This window comes from Cnephaeus nilssonii (assembly GCF_951640355.1).
Source record: "Cnephaeus nilssonii genome assembly, chromosome: 22".
NCBI lineage: Eukaryota > Metazoa > Chordata > Mammalia > Chiroptera > Vespertilionidae > Cnephaeus > Cnephaeus nilssonii.
The window spans coordinates 7,209,092-7,222,918 of record NC_137093.1 but is presented as its reverse complement, the minus strand read 5'-3'; positions in this window follow the sequence as shown (position 1 = coordinate 7,222,918).

Below are 13,827 nucleotides of genomic sequence, written 5' to 3'. Positions count from 1 at the left end.
GAGCCAGTGACAAGGATTCCACGCCCTTGGCAGTGGGCAGGAGTGTGTGATGTGCCTGGAGCAAGAGATACCAGGAAGGCTCCTGGGGCACTTGGGGGTGAGGTGTCTTTTCCTCTTCCACTCAGGGCAGCTGTAAAGGGATGTGATGGCTGGAGCTGTGGCAGCCACCTTGAGACCATGAAGGGACGAACATGAAGACGAGCCAGGGCACTCAAGAAGGCCAAGGAGGGGGACGGAAAGAATGTTGGTCCTGGATGACATCGGTGAGTCACTGCGTGAACCACCCTGGAATACTCTCCCTCAAGAAACCTGTTCTGTGAGATAATAAATCCCTTATCATTGAACTCATCTGTTGCTATGTCACGCATTACCCTAAAACATAGCAACTTGAAACAACAAACAGTTATGATCTCACATGGTTTGGAGGGTCGGGAGCCTAAGAGATGCTCTGCTGGGAGATTCTGGTTCAGAGTCTTTCACGGGGTTGCAGCAAGGTGTTGAGCGGGGCTGCAGGCTCTCCTGGGGCTGAAGGATGCTTTCCAGAGGGGGTGCACTCATGGCAATGGGCAGGGGGCCTCCGGTCCTCACGTGGCCTCTCTGTGGAGCAGCTTGAGCATCCTTACAGCATGGCGGCCGGCCTTCCCAGGATGGTGAGCCAAGAGGGAGAGGAAGAGGTCTCTAAAATCACACACTGTCACGCATTCGCAGCCATTCCCACAGGCCGGCCCACACTCCAGGGGAGAGAAACTAAGCTCCATCCCTTGAAGATCTCAAAGAATCTTTGGATTTAAAACCACTACAGCTACTTTGAGTTGGGTCTTTTTTGCATAAGAAAGATCCCCAAGCTAATATTCTTGACACCACACAACGCTGCCAGCGTGGGAAACGGCAGGGTAGGTAAGGCTGACCCAAAATTCTCAGAAGGCTTTCCAGTTCTGTAAGATCCTCGGAGTGGGCCTGCTTAAAGAGAGGTACAACCTGTCCTACTTAAAAGAAAAATAGCTCTGGCCGGTTTGGCTCAGTAGTTATAGTGCTGGCCCATGAACCAAAGGGTTGTGGGTTTGATTCCCCATCAAGGGCACATACCTGGGTTGCAGGTTCGATCCCCAGCCCTGGTTGGGGCTTGTGTGGGGGGAACAACCAATCGACGTGTCTCTCACATCAATGTCTCTCTCTCTCCCCCTCCCTTCCATTCTCTCTAACAGTTAATGGAAAAAATATCCTCGGGTGAGAATCAATAAAAATAAGTTTAAACATAAATATTTATTAGCAAATATGAAAAATATATAGCAAGAGAAAAAGACTAATTTGACACTTTCCATGAACCACCACCCAGCTCCAGAAACGAAAACACCCATGTAACGGAAGGCCCACATGTCCACCTGAGCTCATGGTTCTCCCCCAGGGGGAACCACTGTTCATATTCCAGTGTTTTTCATCCCCTTGACTTCCTTTGTACTTTAACTGGACATGATGTAGACCTACATAATACACAGTATTATTTTGCATGTTTCTAAACTCTGGAGAAATGGGGTCATCCTGAATAGATTCCCCGGCAACTTGCTCTTCTCTCTACATTATGTCTGTAAGGTTCAACCTCGTGAGGATGGGAAGGAACTGAAACCCTCGGACACTGCTGGTGGGCACGTCAAGTGGCGTGGCCGCTGTGGGGAACAGTCTGGCCTTTTCTGAAACAGTTAAAGCCCATAGAATTCCCATATGACGCGGCAGTTCACCCCGGGGTGTATACTCAGGATTACTGAAACGTGTGTCCACACAAAAACTTGTATGTGGATGTTCATAGCAGTTGTGCTCATAATAGTAAAAAAGTGGAAACAGCCCCCGCCAGTTTGGCTCCGTGGATAGAACGTCATCTGTGGACCAAAGGGTCCCGGGTTCGATTCCGGTCAAGGGCACGTGCCTCGGTTGCAGGTTCCTCCCTGGCCCGGGCCCTGGTCGGGGCTCGTGCAAGAGGCAACCAATCAATGTGTTTCTCTCACATCAATGTTTCTCTGTTGTTCCCTCTCTCTTCCACGCTTTCTAAAAATCATTGGAAAAAATATTCTCGGGTGAGGATTAAAAAAAAAAAGTGGAAACATCACAAATGTCCACCAACTGAGGAATAAATAAACAAATGTGGTCTTTCCATTCAAGGGAATATTATGCAGCCATAAAAAGGAATGAAGGACTGACCCATGCTACAACATGGATGAACCTTGAAAACATCATGCTGAGTGAAAGAATCCAAGTCCAAAGGAACTTAATGTATGATCCCAGTTATATGAAATGTCCAGAATGGGCAAATCCATAGAGACAGAACAGAGATTCGGGGTTGCCAGGGTTGGAGATGGGCGGATGGGAGTTACTGCTAATGGGAGTGGGGCGTCTTTCTGGGGTGATAAAAAGATTCTGGAATTAGATAGCACTGATGATCACACAACTTTGTGAATACGGGGGGAGCAAAAGTAGGTTTACAACTGTGAGTACATGAAACAGAGTTTATTCCTATATTATTATTTATTAACTAGAGGCCTGGTGCACAAAATTCATGCATGGGGGGTCCCTTAGCGCGGCCTGTGCCCTCTCGCAATCTGGGACCCCTCAGGGGATATCCGACTGCCAGTTTAGGCCCGATCCCTACAGTCAGACATCCAGCAGTCTGACATTCCTCTCCCAATCTGGGACTGCTTGCCCCTAACTGCTCACCTGCCTGCTCACCCCTAACTGCTCGCCTGCCTGCCTGCCTGCCTGCTCACCCCTAACCGCTCGCCTGCCTGCCTGCTTAGTGCGCATCATAGTGACCAGTCGTTCGGGTCATTCCGGTCGTTCTGCCATAATGGTCGCTTAGGCTTTTATATAGAGAGATTATTATATTATTTATTGTCCAACTGTCAACCTACCTGTGCCCACCCCATACAGTGAAACCCATCCCCCTGCATACTTCAAAGAATGAATTCTATATGCGCGAATTACATCTTAAAGAAAGCTTCGCCACGGTCATCGTTTTCACTACTGCATAGTAACCCGTTAGCGTGAATATTCCACGTCTCCCCTTCTCCGTCGGCGTGGTTTCCACGCAGGGCTGCCGCCAGCACTCCTGGCACATTTCTTTGTGCACGTGTGAGGGTTCCTTCGAGGTACAGACTGAGGAGTGTGCGGTCGCTGGGTGGAGGGTACGCGCATTTCAACGCACCGCTCTTTCACACGCCTGTGGGAGTCTGGGGGGAGGAGGGAGCCATCTCTGCCTCCGTCCCTGGCCCCTGCAAACCACCCGAGGTCTCGGAAATTAGGGCAATGGAAACGGAAAACAAACAGCACGAATCCAGCGGTGGGCTGCTTCCCCTGCCGCCGTTCCGAGACCCGGACGGGCAGCGGGGCTCCCTGCCACCAGAAAATATTAACAGCATTTAATGAATATTCACAAGGATTCATTAAACGTTTCCCCGTGCGGCTGAACAAAACAGTGTTCAAACCCCTAAGCCATTAACCAAAAAGGAAGAAGAAATATTACAGCAACTCTATGCACGGGCTAAAAACGCCACAGGCAAGAAATAGCTGCTTTTTTTTTTTTAAACTTGACTCCATCTCCTTCATCTCACTGGTGTTTAAAATGGGCCCAGTGCCCTAAGTATTTGTGACTTCTTGGAATAGGACAGTCCTGACTAAGAGTAAGAAGATTAGCCCTAGCCGGTTGCTCAGTGGTTAGCGCGTCGGCCCGCGGGTCACTATAATGTCCTTGGTGCCTCGGCCATCATCTGAGGAAAGTTGACCTCGTGACCTCGTGACCCCACCACCCTGACCACAGCCAACTGGACCAGGGATGGGCTTGACCCAAAGACCAAGATTCAGAGGTGACCTCGTCTGAGAGCGCAGCCCTAAAGAGATGCCGTCCACGCACTGGTGAGCTGTGAGACCTTCCCTCTGGGGGCGCTAAGGGTGAAACAGAACAGGTGGGCGCTTGGGCAGACGCGGACAGACCCACAATGCATTGCATGACCTGCTCTTGGAAGCCACTCATTGTCACTGAGCCACGTTCCATTCCTGAAAAGTGAGTCATTACGCCTGATCCACACTCAAGGGGAGCAAAATCAGGTTCCACCTTTCAGAGGAGGCGTATCCCAGGATTTGTAAGTGTTTAAAAGCCGCCCAAGGCCCACCGCGTGTTTCCGGTCAATGGTGAAATCGGGGTTTATCGACCCGTTCATTCTGCAAATATGAGCACCGTTCCTGCTTCTGCTTTCCGATACGGTAGCCACTAGCCACATAGGCTACTGGGCACTTGAGATGTGGCTAACGTGCCCGAGGAACTGTAGTTTTAACCTTATTTAATTTAAAGTTAAAAATTACTCATTCAACTACTGGAAAACTTTTATGCATGTTTGGAACAACTTGAGTAAATGAATCTACTCTCCCCGTAAATTGTATGAAATCTAAATAAGATCAAGTATTTCCACCAAAAATTGGAAATACACACTCGATTTTGAAGACTTTATATGGCGGGGGGGAATGTAAAACATCCTAATGGACATTTCTTGTATCACTCGTATCTTAGAAGGACAATACTTGGGGTATGTTGGGCTAAATAAAATCCATTGTCCCTGTTTCCTTCCACTTTTTGAGTGTGGCTGTTAGGAAAGGGTGAATTCTAAACGTGCTCATGCCGCACTCCTACCGGCAGCTCTGTGGGACTTCCTGAAAGCTCGGGGGCTGCCCTCCTGGACCTCACAGTCAACATGAGAAGACAGCCCGGCCGGCGTGGCTCAGGGGTTGAGCATCGACCTATGAACCAGGAGGTCACGGTTCAGTTCTGGGTCAGGGCACATGCCCGGGTTATGGGCTCGATCCCCAGGGTGGGGCGTGCAGGAGGCAGCCGATCCATGATTCTCTCTCATCATTGATGTTTCTATCTTTCTCTCCCTCTTCCTTCCTCTCTGAAATCAATATAAATATATATATTTTAAATGTAAAACAAAACAAGAAACACAGAACCATGAGCGTTCCAGAGCAGACATCGGGGAGCTGTGTAAGTGCCCCAGGGGGCCTGCCCCATGGGCCTGTCCCGCCAAGCCTGTGGCCGAGAGGGAAGGAGAGTCAGGAAGCCCATGCTGGGAGCGGCACGGGGAGGTGAGGAGAGGCTGTTCGGGGCGCAGTGCCAGCTCCTCGGGTTTAGGGCCAGAGGAAGCGGATGTGCCAGGAGCATTGCCACTTTGATGTGCAGGTGGTGAGGCGGCAGGGAGGGGCAGGGCTGCCATCAGCTGTCAGGCTGGCTCTTGCGGGCTCTGCCCACACACTGGCCGGGCACTGCAGGCCTGCGGGGCTCTCTGGGTGCGGCCCCACAGAGCTGCGCTGGAAAGTACCTGGGCTCCTGGGAAGGCAGAGCCCCGAGCAGGGGGCTGGCCCCGGCTCTGACCCAGGGCCTGCCCTGAGCTCCTTCCATAGCAGAGGCCCGAAGGTAACTCCGACAACGACACCGGGACTCTCTGGTTCCCGCTCCGGGCCAATGTGCGGTTCACGGTTATTTCGGTTGATTCAAATTCCATTGCCACCTTCCTGGCCCCTTGCCCCGTCTTTCCTTCCCCAGATCTGCCCTTTGCATTGTCACCCAAACTCTCACTGTTCTGAAAACATGCCATGCACGCTGCTGCCTCAGGGCCTTTGCACTGGCTGTCTCCTCTTCCGAGAACACCTCCTCTCAGGGCTGGCGTCTTCTCTCCTTTACGTCTCAGCTCAAAGGTCACCCCTGTCCCTGACGATCTTTCTAACGTTTCCTCCACACTCTGCCTCTTGGCGGTCACGCTCTATCGCATTTCGCGGTAGCATTTCTGCTCAGATCATACGCCTCACTCTCCGAAACCATCTTGCTCACTGATTCGTTTTGTTGTCTGTCTCCCCACCCAGGAAATAAGCTCCATGAAAACAGTATCTACGATGGCCCACGACAGTCCCTGGCACATGATAGGTGCTCGAACATCAGCTGCTGAATGAATTCATTCATCTTCCTGACCTCAGATCTGAAAACAATTCCGGTGACCTCACAGGAATGTGGACAAATGTTGGTGAAGGAATGCTCAGCTCAAGGAGGAAGGGAAAGCGATACTCTCTGATGTGGGTCATAGGAAACAGGGAAGTGCAGGGACAAAGAAGGCGACGCACAGATAGAAACTAGCTCTCTACGGGGGGTTGTGGGACTATAAGCGATCTCTATTTTTAAAATGTTTATTTACTGCCATTATATCATTTCTTCATAACAGCTTTAGTAAGGTGTCATTTCTACACTATGAAGTGCACCATCTTAAAGCATACGACAATTCAGTGGTTCTTCAGTCTATTCTCAGAGTTATATTCTCTCCTGGAGCTAATGCCAGACCATTTCTGTCATCCCCCAAAGAGACCCTCTACCGCGGACAGTTTATTCATCAGTTGATAGACTGATCTGTTTCCCTTATATTGTTTCTACCATGACACCCCCACCCCCAAATGGTGAAGTGGGACCTTTCTCCCTGTAGCTCCACAACTGCTGTTACGATCATGTCAGAAGTCTGAATGGTGTGAATTTCCTAGTCAGGACATGCTATTCTGAACCAGCCACGGTTCAGTCTAAGACTCTGCTTTACCTAACCCAGTGGTCGGCAAACTCATTAGTCAACAGAGCCAAATATCAACAGTACAACGATTGAAATTTCTTTTGAGAGCCAAATTTTTTAAACTTAAACTTCTTCTAATGCCACTTCTTCAAAATAGACTCACCCAGGCCGTGGTATTTTGTGGAAGAGCCACACTCAAGGGGCCAAAGAGCCGAATGTGGCTCGCGAGCCGCAGTTTGCCGACCACGGACCTAAACCATTCCACCATCTCACAGCTGCTGGGAGGTGTATCGTGCCGTTTATACTAGAGGCTCTGAGCTAGTGACAGGCCCGAGGGCACGGCTGGGACAGCAACCCCCAGATCCAGGTGCCTCCCCAATACCACCCTCAGCTGCCTGCCCGGCTATGACGACCCCATCTAACGAGCCAATCGCATTGCCTCTCTAAGGTTCTGACTGTGGCCCTGGGAGGGCTGTGGCTGAATGGGGAGAGATGACGCCATTCCGGGGCGGGTCAGTGAGGCCAGGAGTGCCCGGCATCCTTCGCTGAGACAACGCCTCCCGCCTCCTGTACGCGGTGACAGGGCAGGGCCGGGCCCTGTCGCGCAGCTGATGTCTTTATGTGGCCGGACGGACTCGGCTGTGTGTCATCCCTGTGACAAATGATGAAGATCTCATTCAGCCTGTGAGATCCACGTGAGGAGCTGAATGCAGACAATTGAAAAGCGCTGCACACGCGACGCCTCGGCCCCGAAAGCCCGCGATTCTGCTGATTTCAGGTCTTCTGTGTGGATTTGCTGATCCTGGCGAATCTCAGCTGTTGGGGCTTTTTCATCGAGGCTCCGGCCTCCTTGCAGGGAGCCCTGATGCCAGGATGCGAGCAGGACCTGTCTGGGGGAGCCCCCACCACTGAGGCAGGATGACTGCCTGACACTTGGTCCGTCCCGTTTCATTCTGATGACTCGTTAGGACTGCTTCCTCGTTCCTCACTGCCTCCCCGGGGAATCCTTAAAGGGAACCCTTCTTTCCCGTCCCAATTTTTTTGCCCTAGCCATTGGAACCCCTCCTACTGCCACCATTGCTACATTTTAGCAACTTCCGAGAGCCCCGCGGACGCTAGGGAACCAGCTAACTGCAGCTAACGGACCCCTCGAGGGTGTGAATGAACAGGACCAGTGGCTGGTGACATGCTTACGTCACTCATTTGTGTCCCCAAGTTGACCATTTGGGCGCTTTTAAGTAAAAGAATCTCACACGAGGCGATTCAACATGCCTTTGGAAACAATCACGGAATTGGCTGATGGATTTAATAACCACGGAATGCCCGGGGAGAGGAGGCTGGATACCACCCTGCAAGCATGTCAAACTCTGGCTGGTGGGCTGAGGCACGCGTCCCGCCGGCTGCAAGTCTGACATGCTTGCGTAGAGACCTGACCCTAGGGAGGCCTCCTAGGCACTTAAGCTCTGGCCACAGCAGACCAGCAACGTTCCCGTCTCTTACATAGAAAGCATTTCAAAATGAACAGGGCCAGACAACTAAATCCTGGCCGTGTGTAAAGTGGGATGAGAGGTGCATCTTCCACACCTGGCACCGCTCACCTGACTTCCCCACCTGCACACCTTGGCCTGTGCTGTTCCCTGCATCTGCATGCTTTTCCATCTTTCCCAGCCCTCCAGCACACATGGACTAGGGATACGGTAAATGTCCAACAGATGAGCGGGCTCTGACGGCCTGTCCCTCCTCAGGGTTCACAAAGCGAGCCAGTTACCCCGGGCCCCAGGGGTGGGTCTGTGGGGGCAGCCAGACTGGGGGAAAGTTGAACTTTGTGTATTAGAAAGAAGAGGTCTACCGTGAATAGTTAAGTGAAACTAAGTAGGTTACAAGCAGTGTGTCTTATGACCCAGTTTTTGTAAAAAGAAAATTCCATATTTACATGTTTGTTTCTGCGCAGAAAAGCCTGGGAGAGTACATAGCTCATTAACGGTGATTACTTCTAGGGAGCCGGGGTGGCAGCGTGGAGGGTACGAACAGGAACTTTTTGCTTGTTATTTTCTACTTTCTAATGTGTTTATCTTTTTTTTTTTCCAGTGGGCACTGTATTAATTTTATAATTAAAAATCTAATAACAGTTTTAAAATGTACTTGGGGAATAGAACAGCTATGCTTCCCGCTCAGCTGCAAGTGGCCTTTGTCACAGAGGTACCAGGCTGTCAGTTCCCAGGTTGGGGGCGTGTCTTTTATTTCTGCAGCCGGACTGCGGGCTCCGAGTGGCCAGGCCTGGGCCTAGTAACCGTGCTGGTGACAGAAACCCCAACACTAACGCCACCGTTTGCTGAGCGCTGCACGTGCTGCGTACATTGTCCAGTTCACTTCATTCACTCCTAAGTCCTCAGATCCCCCATAATGCCCTAGACAGGCATAAGGGCTCAGTAAATACATTTGATTGCAGAATGTGGTTGGCAGTGTTTTGGGGAAATATACAATTGGAGTTCCCTTGTTCAACTGCAAACACTTTTCCATGTGAGCAGGACTTTAAACTGTCTCTCCTGCCCTGGCCGGTTTGGCTCAGTGGAAAGAGTGTCAGCCCACGGACTGAAGGGTCCAGATTTCAATTCTGGTCAAGGGCATGTACCTTGGTTGTAAGCTCCATCCCCGGCCTTGGTCTGTCTCACATTGATGTTTCTCTCTCTGTGTCTCTCCTTCTCCCTTCTACTCTCCCTAAAAATCAATGTAAAAAATATCCTGGGATGAGGATTAACAAAAAAACCCACCAGAAATAGCCCAGCCAGTGCGGCTCAGTGGTTTAGAGTCTGACCTATGAACCCAGAGGTCACGGTTTGATTCCCAGTCAGGGCACATGCCCAGGTTACAGGGTCAATCCCTGGTGTGGGGCGTGCAGAAGGCTGCTGATCAATGATTCTCTCTCATCATTGATGTTTCTATCTCTCTTTGCCTCTCCCTTCCTCTCTGAAATTAAAAAAAAAATTTTTTTTAAATATTAATAAAAAAATGTTTAATGGGGATAAGAAGGCCTCCTTGGAAGAACTGTGACAAGGAGACACTGCCCAGGGCATCCCCTCATCCGGGTTTGCTTTCTGCCAGCCCTGGGAGGGCTCTCTGGCGCAGGATCTACTCGGCCTGCAGACAGATAGGACTTTCAAGGACACCACCGGGAAATATGGCAGACACATCGGATGCAGAGAAAATCTGAATTGGAAAATCTTGAAAGAAATGTCATCTTATAGCTCTCTCACTGTTACACTAACTCAGTGGTCGGCAAACTCATTAGTCAACAGAGCCAAATGCCAACAGTACAACGATTGAAATTTCTTTTGAGAGCCAAATTTTTTAAACTTAAACTTCTTCTAACGCCTCTTCTTCAAAATAGACTCGCCCAGGCCGTGGTATTTTGTGGAAGAGCCACACTCAAGGGGCCAAAGAGCCGCAGTTTGCTGACCACGGCACTAACCCAACACAACACCATCGGTCTCGGGGGAGAGCCTCGTGCTTTGAAAACTAGGGAAGAAAGAAAGCGTCAGTGCTTGCACAGTGTGTGGCAGAAACAGACACAAGCGTAACCGCTGCAGTCGCCTCGCCCCGGGTTGGAGCGCCAGCTTCATGGTGTCCTCGCTGGGCACCTCTGGGTAAGCACTCAGCCTCTCTGTGCTTCTGACTCCTCACGGGTGAAAGGGAGGATGTGGGCATCGGCCCTCTCAGGAGTCACCATGTCCATCCGTGCACGTGTGGTCAGCAGACCTGGCTCGGGTCAGCGCCCGATATTACAGCCGCTGTTAATTACTGCGCAGGCGCGCGCACTTCCCTTGCTGGTTTCCCTCTCCTGTCCCTTCCCCTGGGCACCTCCTGGCACCCTGTTTTCTTTTCCATCAGTGCCAAACCAAGGCGGTGCATGCTACTCAAGTGTTCCCAAGGCGTGGGGTGGAGGGCAGGGCTGGTGCTGAGTGCGCTGTGGGATGCTGCTCCCAGGCCATGCCCGGGTTCTGGGGGGCAGGGCTGGCGAGGGGCAGGGGGCAGAAGGCGTCACCTACGGAGAGGGTCGCTTCGCGTCTGGTCCCCTGCAGGCCGGACCCGTGTGCTGAGGGCAGCTGCTCTGCTCTGGGCCCCCGCGGGCCCACCCCTGCTGCCTAGTGCATGCCAATTAGGCCCTAATTTGATTTCTGTCCTATCGGTGCGAACCCCATTAAAACTCAATTCTGCTTATTACCAACAGCTTCCTTGCCACAGGAGGACTCTCCCGCCCAAGGCCGCTCTGGCGCGGTGAGGAGCGGGCTCCGCGCGAGGCCTGTGACACCCTTCCCCACACCAGCAGCGTCCTCGCGGGCCCCACCCGGCTTCCCGGGGCCCAGGTCAGGGCCCAGGCTGGGGCGCAGGCTCAACTTCCCCGCAGAGTCACCGGCAGCTTCTTGGGAAACAAGGGGATGGTGGAAAGCTGGAATAAGGGGTGCTGGGAGGAGGTCATCAAGTCCCGCCTCCCACGCCCCAGAATTTTCTGGATCATCAGAGCCGTGCTGTTCCCTGCAAGGAGCTTCCTCCCTCCCTCCTTCCGGGAAGCTTGGCTGGGTTCCCGCCCCACCGCTGTGAGACCTTAAAGAAAGCTCTTGACCTCTCTGATCCGCAGTGTCTGCAGCGGGGGCTGCGATCAGGCTTGCCTCCTAGGACTGTTGGGAGGATGACAGGAGCCCAGTGAGGCATTTGCCAGGCACAGAATTTAAGGACGAGCCAAAAATACCCGTAATCAGAAGAAATAAAAGTTTAGTACAATATTTCTAAGAACTAAAAAGTAACGCCCCCCCCCCCAAAGGATGAGTAAATTATGAAAATGTTAAATGAAGACAGGACTAGGATTCTGGTGCAGCAGGTGAGGTGTTGCAAGCACAAGATGCAATCCTGCCTTTAAAGTTTTGATGTTTTGTTCATTGTGGACTTTTGGATGTTAATTCTGAGTTTAAAAAAATATTGCACTACATACTATTCATCTTAATCACTGAGTTTTGGGGGCCCCTTTAGCTTTTGCACCCAATAGTCCAAACCCCCAGTGCCAGTCACAATAAAAAGCTCTCAGCCCTAGCCGGTTTGGCTCAGTGGATAGAGTGTTGGCCTGTGGACTAAAGGGTCCAGGTTCAATTCAGGTCAAGGGCATGTACCTGGATTACAGGCTCAATCCCTGGCCCTGGTCGGAGTGCATGCGGCAGGCAACCTTAATCGATGTGTTTCTCTCACATCGATGTTTCTCTCTCTGTCTCTCCCTCTCCCTTCCACTCTCTCTTAAAAATAAATTTAATGGAAACATCTCCTGGTGAGGATTAACAAAACAAAAAAAGCTCTCAGAACCTCAGGTTTATTATCTGCAAAATGGGAGTAAGAATACCTATTTCTAGGGCTATTTAGGAACTTAGTAAGCAGGCAGCACACTTAAAAGCATCTGCTCTGGACTCTGGGCAAGTTCAAACCCCTCCTCTGCCACGCATTGGCTGCAGGAATCACCACTCTCTGTGCTTCTGTGTCCTCATCGGGATGGTGGGGCACTAACGGGTCAGCCTGGAGAGGCTGCTGGGGGTCTAACTCCAACGCCCCCCACAAAGCACCCGGTGCGTGCTTGGCCTTTGCTCTTGCTCCTGTCAGCTACGATTAGTTGCCAGTTTCTGCAAAGACCCTTTTCCCAAGTGAGGCCACTTGCCCAGGTTCCAGGGGTGTGGCGGAGCTCTCTGGGAGGTATTTTTCAGCCTACCACACTCACTTCCCTTCTTCTGGTCTCTTCTGGAAAATGACAGGTCGACGAGCCCGAGTTCCCCTCTGGCTCCGAAATTCTGCAGGCGATCCATCCTCAGAGAGCAGACGACCTCTGGCCTGGATCGCCAAATTCTCAGCAGCAGCTTCTCCATAGAGCGTCACCTTTTTTTCCAAAGCACTTTCATATCTATTGTTTTGCTTTGTGATGCTGACCTCCTAATGAGGCATCTAAGGTGGCTAACAGTGAGCCCATTTAATTGATGAAGCCACCGAGGTAGCTTAAAAAAAGGTGACGCCCTATGGAGAGGCTGCTGCTGAGAATTTGGCGATTCAGGCCAGAGGCAGTCTGCTCTCTGAGGATCGATCGCCTGCAGAATTTCGGAGCCAGAGGGGAACTCGGGCTCATCAGCCTGTCCCTGGAAACTCCCAACTCACTTTCTCCTTGGGTGATTCAGCTCTTTAGACCCGGGAGCAGGCCTCTGGTTTCCCTGGGCCTCGCTTCTTCCCATTGTACTAGTACAGCTTCTCACCACTGTGGGCGTTGTTCTGGACGCCAAGAAAGGTAGACGAGTCAACGCCTGCCATGCAGACACAAGCCCCCCAGACTCCCTAGCTCACACCCGTTCGTGGTGCGGGGTTGGAGGGACCTCATTTGAAGTTACTGTGGTCCAGGGGCAGCACGTGGCCGCATGCGCACGGTTGGAGACCTCGTCTTCCCTGTGGGTATCTTCCTAAGCTAGGGGGTTTTCCCAAACCAGAGGAACCCAGGGGCTGTTAGGGCCAGGGGCAGAATTAGAAAGGTCTGCTTTGCCTAGAGGCAAATAAGATTTCAATGGTGCTAGGGCAGATTGAAATGAGAAAAGAGGGTTGTGGGGTGGGTCTTTATCCTTAATCCCACCCGCCTGAGACTTGCAGATCTGGGCAACGAATTTCCTCTCCCAGCCTCAGTTTCCTGGAAGTAACATCGATTGGGTTGGAGGGATGGGGGCAGGGGTTGTCGAACACCCGCACTTTTTAAATCTAACTCAGAAAGGAGGGTGAAGACAGAATGACAGCCAAGTGTTTGGAGCTTTTGAGAAGAAAGATGCAACATCAACACAAGCTATCATTAGCGTTATTACTTGTCAGGAAGAGGTGGGGGAACCAGTTAGGAGTGAGTGCACTGCGCGAAGTTCCCCGGAGGGCGTGGGGGGCGGATGGGCTGGAAATGACCATTATTTATTTATTGCTTTTGTTAAGTGCCCGTAATGTGCTGGGTGCTAAGCTGGATGTGTGTGGAACGCAGACGTGCATAAACCATCCGGGGTTGACCTTCTGTGGGTGGGTGGAAGTTAAAAGCTCTCGCATCTGCTCTTCCCGCAAAGGAGAACACCTTCCCCATGGGCCGAACATGGTGCCAGAAATCCCCCCTATTAGCTACTGCTCCCCGAGGGGCAGCCTGCAACGCTGGGGATCTGGGTTCAGACGTCTTACTACCTGGGAGGAGTCAGGCAAT